A 5,662-nucleotide genomic window follows, 5' to 3' on the forward strand; every position below is an offset into this window, starting at 1 on the left:
CGCCCACAGATGGTGCATTTGTTACACTGGATGGATCTGCATGGACGCATCATATCACCAAGGTCCACGGCTCACGTCAGAGTCATGCTTGGTGGTGTAGATTCCGTGTGTTTGGACAAATGTGTGATGATGAGTATCTACCATTCTAGTGTCATAGTAGTTTCACTTCCTAAAAATCCTCTGTGCTCCACCCCTCATCTCCCCCCTCCCCAGTCTCTGATCTCTTTAGTGTCTCCATAGTTTTGCCTTTTCCAGTGTCTTGAGCTAAAATCATACAGTACACATCCTTTTCAGACTGGCTTCTCTCACTCAGTAACATACATTAAAGTTTCCTTATGTCTTTTCACGGCTTGATAGCTCATTTCCTCATAGTGCTGAATAACGTTCCCTCGTCTGGATGCACCACAGTTCATTTATCCATCCACCTACTGAAGGATGTCTTGGTCGCTTCCAAATCTTGGCCATTATGAACAAAGCTGCTATAAACACTCATGTGCAGGCTTCTGTGTGGATGTAAATTTTCAGTTCCGTTGACTAACTACCAAGGAGCATGATTGCTGGATCCTGTGGCAAGTGGATATTAGTTTTGTAAGAAACAAACTTTCTTCCAGAGCGGCTGCACCAGCCTGCATTCCCACCAGCAACGAATGCGAGTTCCTGTTGCTCCACACCCTCTCCAGTCTTCGGTGTTGTCAGTGTTCTGGATTTGGGCCGTTCGGACAGGCGTGAAGAGCAAGATCATTTTTAGCAACAGGATCACAGCAGCCCAAGTGCGGGCACGGTAGTCATTGTTTTAATCTCTAATACGGCCTTCATGATTAAATACCCAGAAATATCTAGTTGAGTGGAAGGACTTGTCATTATGAAACCAAGACTGACTTGTGCAGATTTGAGAGAGAAAATCATCCTTCCACTATACAGCAATCAGCACTCTTATCACATGGAAATGAAACATTATAAAAAAAATGCTATCCTTTTTTAAAAAACTCGAAATGCAATTTTAAGTATCTTCTTAGTACCATCTTTCCTTTAATGCATGCATCAATACACCCCATACAGCGATAGAAAAAAATCAGATTTAACTGATGAGAACAGGTGCTACATTGACCTTAGCCAAAAGGCCAAGAAGCGACAGCTCATATAATTTAGGGTAAAGATTTTCGGTGATGTTTAAGGGAGTTACAAATATAGGAAAACAGGATGTTGTGACAAACTCATCAAGCGGTGCTAGGCACTAACAAGAGATTCCTTTGATTCAGGCAGGAGAAAATACCAGTGATTCCAGGACCAATGGAAGAGGTCTTCACCAATTCACTTTCAAGGACAAGAAGGGCTTCATCTTGGAAAAGAGGCTCGGGCAGGAAGTCCTTGCAGCCCTCTGTGCCCCAATTTCTTTTTTTGGAACAAAAAGAGGGCACTAAAGTTGATGTGATAGTTTAACTTTGCTTTCCTGTTAGATAAATATTTAGTAACTTCTTATCTAAAACCAGGTTTGACATTATTAAGGTACTTGAGACAAAGAGAAACGGTCAGTCCTGCCTCAAGCCCTGGAGGAGGACATAGTAGCGCTGGCCATGGGGAAAGAGGATGCAGCAGGTGAGGTCACCACACACTGTGTGACCAGAAGAAGGAAACTAGAGGTCCCTCAAGACACCCCCTCGGGCTCCTGGTGTGCTTGCTCCAGCCTTCGGGCTTGCTTCTTAGCCTGGTGTTCCTGCCATTCCGAAAGTTCCTAAAAAATAAGTATTCTGCTATTTTGACATGGTTATTTCAGAGATAGTCTGGATGCTAACAATTAAAAAAAATTTACTTTCACATAATCAGAACTCCATCCTGGTATTGCCAATCACTTTGGAGAAATTGTGGCAAATTTGGTGCTTTTCTTGCAAAACCATACAAGTTTTCTGAAAACCTTCCTTCCATCATGATCTGCTTAGAGGGTGTTGTGAGGGCACTTCAATACAAAGGATGTAAAAAAAAAAAAAAGAATTAAATGAATCATGTTACTGTCCTCCATAACCCCAACCCCTATTAACAATAATTGGAATTTTTCTGAAATGTTTCGACTCCTACATAATGAATTTTTGACAAAGTAATTTTATGGCACTTAAACTTGATCAACAAATTCTGGTCAATACCACTGAAGGCAAGTTTGCCCAATATGGTGGCCATATCATGGGACACCAAATGTCACTAGATCAGTGGGGGCTGCATACAGCTCATCTTTGTGACTACAACTGAGTCCGCAGAGAGGTAAATCAAGGCAAAATCACTTGCCAAAGACACATAAAGGGTTTTTTGTTTATGATTTTACCTAGTAGTTTTCTGATCCTGAAGCTTCAATTTCTGAAGACATGAACTTTGTCTATTAAAAACACACATAAATTTTAGAGCTTAAGGTAAAAGTTCTTACATTACAGCATGTAACTCGATCTAATCTATTTCATTACTTTTTTCACTCACGGGAAAAGCCAGGGAATTTATGAGATCTCCCTAAGAGATTAACCAGACACCCCCTCTTCAGTCTCTGATGTGTACAAGAGAGATCTGTAACTCCCATCTGGTTATAATAAGAATAAAAATTTAAAACCTGAGTTTTTATTGTTACTTTAAAGAATCAAATTTTAATTTGAAATAAGAAAACTGAAAGCCAATTTAGGGAGGAAGTCTAACGTTCCCTGGAGCAAATGTGGGTTTCTTTCAGTTTGGGAATAATAATAAGCTGTGGTATCTGAAAGACAAAATGCTTTCTTCTGTTAGAGAGGGCATGTCGTCCTGCCCTGTCACGTGGAAGTTACACCTCACGCAGCCACCACTGGTTTTCTTTAAGCTTGGACTCTGAAATTGGCTTTGAAGTCTACATGTGAACACATGTATTTTGCTTTCTTAAGAGAAATTCCCATGATGGGAGGATAATGTTTTTGCAGGAGTCTGTGTCCTTGGCCAGCTTCCCATTTCATAGGTTTCCTTATGCTGAGATGCTCAGTCCAGTCTCATTAACTACCTCATTCATCCTGGAGTATGAATGACCAAAACGAGTTTAAATTATTACCTCTCTCAAGAGGTTCACGAATTGACGAAGGGGAAATCATTTATTCCTTAAAATTATTTGAGAACCTATCATAAATGTTAGACTGGGCCAGTTTTAAAAATCTGTACACTGCAGAACACGGTTCTGTGAGATGATATGCAAATTATCAGAAGAAAATTAAAAATTTTTGCATGGTCAAACAAGTTGGGTGAGATGGGGTTACAAGGAGATTAAAGGACTTTTTATCTCAGAACTTCTCAGACTCCTCCTTTGCCCAACCTCCCACCTGACTTTCTCAGTGTCAGCCATCAGTTATGCAGAGTGGGAATTTGAATGTTCAACTGAAGACCAGATGATGAAAATCTAATGGCCAAAAATCACCACCGTTATTGCAGAATTTCCCACATCCATGTGGGAATGGTCCTGTAATAAAAATCATAACGACGGAGGGTAAAAATAATGAATTAAGAAAAGGAAAATGACATAGCTTTTCAGACTAAACAGGTATCCCTTAGCCACTTCCTAGTGAGATTTCCAAATACCAAGACAGAAGGGTGGTGTGCATAGCCCTCCTTGGTCAGGAGACATTGCACAAAGGCTTTAAGGAAAAGAGAGAGTACATTGGGCAGACATTTGGGAACAGAGCACTCCAGGCATGGGACCAGCTGTGGTGTAGCCCCATGTGGGACCCCACTTGGCACGCTTGAGGAAGTATGAAAATTGTCCAAGTATAATGAAGTAATGTTTCATATAAGTGCAGAGAGAATGAGCAATCCAATAAGTGGTTTTGGAACAAATGAATATCTCTTCGGAAAATATACATCATCTTATATTCCCAGTGCACACCACACACACACACGCATATATAAATTCTGGATAAATTGAGAAACTAAATGTAGTGATTCCCAGTTAAAGATAGTGAATCGAGGGGCGCCTGGGTGGCACAGTCGTTAAGCGTCTGCCTACGGCTCAGGGCATGATCCCAGCATTCTGGGATCGAGCCCCACATCAGGCTTCTCCGCTAGGAGCCTGCTTCTTCCTCTCCTACTCCCCCTCCTTGTGTTCCCTCTCTCGCTGGCTGTCTCTCTCTGTCAAAAAAAAAAATAAAAAAAAAAAAAAAAAAAGATAGTGAATCGAAGCACGTCCGTTTACACTTGCTCTTTCCACCAACCTCAATAAAACCATGTGAAGGGATTTTTGAAGACACAAACCTACAAAGAGAAGAGAAAAAGAGACAACATATTTTCAGAAGCTAGAAAGCAGTGATGAGTAGAAACTGACTTAGCAGAACATGGAAAGCCAAATCATAAGCCAGCAGTGGGGAAGTCTAAGAGAAAAGACAGTGCAAAGTCCCCAAAGGCTCATAAATTGGGAGGATCCTGGCCCTCAGAAGGAATGGGGAGTGGGATATGAATTAGAAGATGGTTTAAAATCTGTTTAAGAAGCAGTGGACACTCATCCTATCCACCGTTCCTCATAGACAGGGACTCCTCCTCCCCCTGTCTAATGGAAAGCTGGAGATTTGTTCCCTGGAGAGGCCAAGCAAAACATGTCCATGTAGTGGGACCCCAGCTGGTTGACTTGGGACTCTTGTTCTTCTTCCCCAGTGTGGCCCCAGGACTCAGTCTCCAGGAAGAAGTCTGGAAGTGTGTGTTTGGTGAATTGGACAAGCCAAGAGGAAGGGCCTTAACACATTAGAAACAGGGACCGCCCCACCCCAGACAGCTCATCCCCCACCTCAGCACAGTGAAACCCACTGGGCATGAAGGACTCACACATCAGCAGACACCTGAGAGTCACAAATGCTTAAACAAACCCACCAGGTGACTGACAGGGATGGGAGCAGACAGGAAGGGGAACCTGGAAGGTGCAGAGGCCGCATGTGGAAAAAAAAAAAAACTAAAAAATCATTAATATCCTCAGAGGGCTGAGAAGAAATATTATACTTTGGGGGAAAGCACTAGCCAAAGAATAGCTGGAGAACTATCGGTTTAAAATAGGACATCACACTAGTTACACTGGATGGATGTATTCGACAATGCTAACATTAGGGGCTCGTGTTCAAGAAAACACATCATCAGGGGCGCCTGGGTGGCACAGCGGTTAAGAGTCTGCCTTCACGCTCAGGGCGTGATCCCGGCGTTATGGGATCGAGCCCCACATCAGGCTCCTCCGCTACGAGCCTGCTTCTTCCTCTCCCACTCCCCCTGCTTGTGTTCCCTCTCTCGCTGGCTGTCTCTATCTCTGTCGAATAAATAAATAAAAAATCTTAAAAAAAAAAAAAGAAAAAGAAAGATTAAAAAAATAGAAAATTGGGCAAAAGGTCTGAAGTCACTTTATAAAAGAGAATATTCAAATTAGTATGAAAAGGTGCTCAACTTCAGGAAGAAGCAACTTAAGACCACCATGACATACCACCTACCAGGGTAGCTAAAGTGCGAACTAACAACCCAAGTACTGGTGGGAATATAAAGTGATCAGAATGCTCACACACTGTGCAGGGAGTGTCAGTTGCTAAAACTGCTTTGGAAAACCGTTTGGCAACACCTACTGATGTTGAACATACTCAGTAATTCTATTCCCAGGCATATACCCAACTGAAATACACACATACGTTTACCAAAAGACACC

At 42.2% G+C, this 5,662-nt stretch overlaps 1 pseudogene; it reads right to left on the bottom strand.

The window, feature by feature from the left end:
- Positions 1-922: 922 nt before the first annotated feature.
- LOC117797029 lies at positions 923-1,133 on the bottom strand (annotated as a pseudogene).
- Between the last annotated feature and the right edge of the window lie 4,529 nt (positions 1,134-5,662).

This window comes from Ailuropoda melanoleuca, chromosome 17 (assembly GCF_002007445.2).
Source record: "Ailuropoda melanoleuca isolate Jingjing chromosome 17, ASM200744v2, whole genome shotgun sequence".
NCBI lineage: Eukaryota > Metazoa > Chordata > Mammalia > Carnivora > Ursidae > Ailuropoda > Ailuropoda melanoleuca.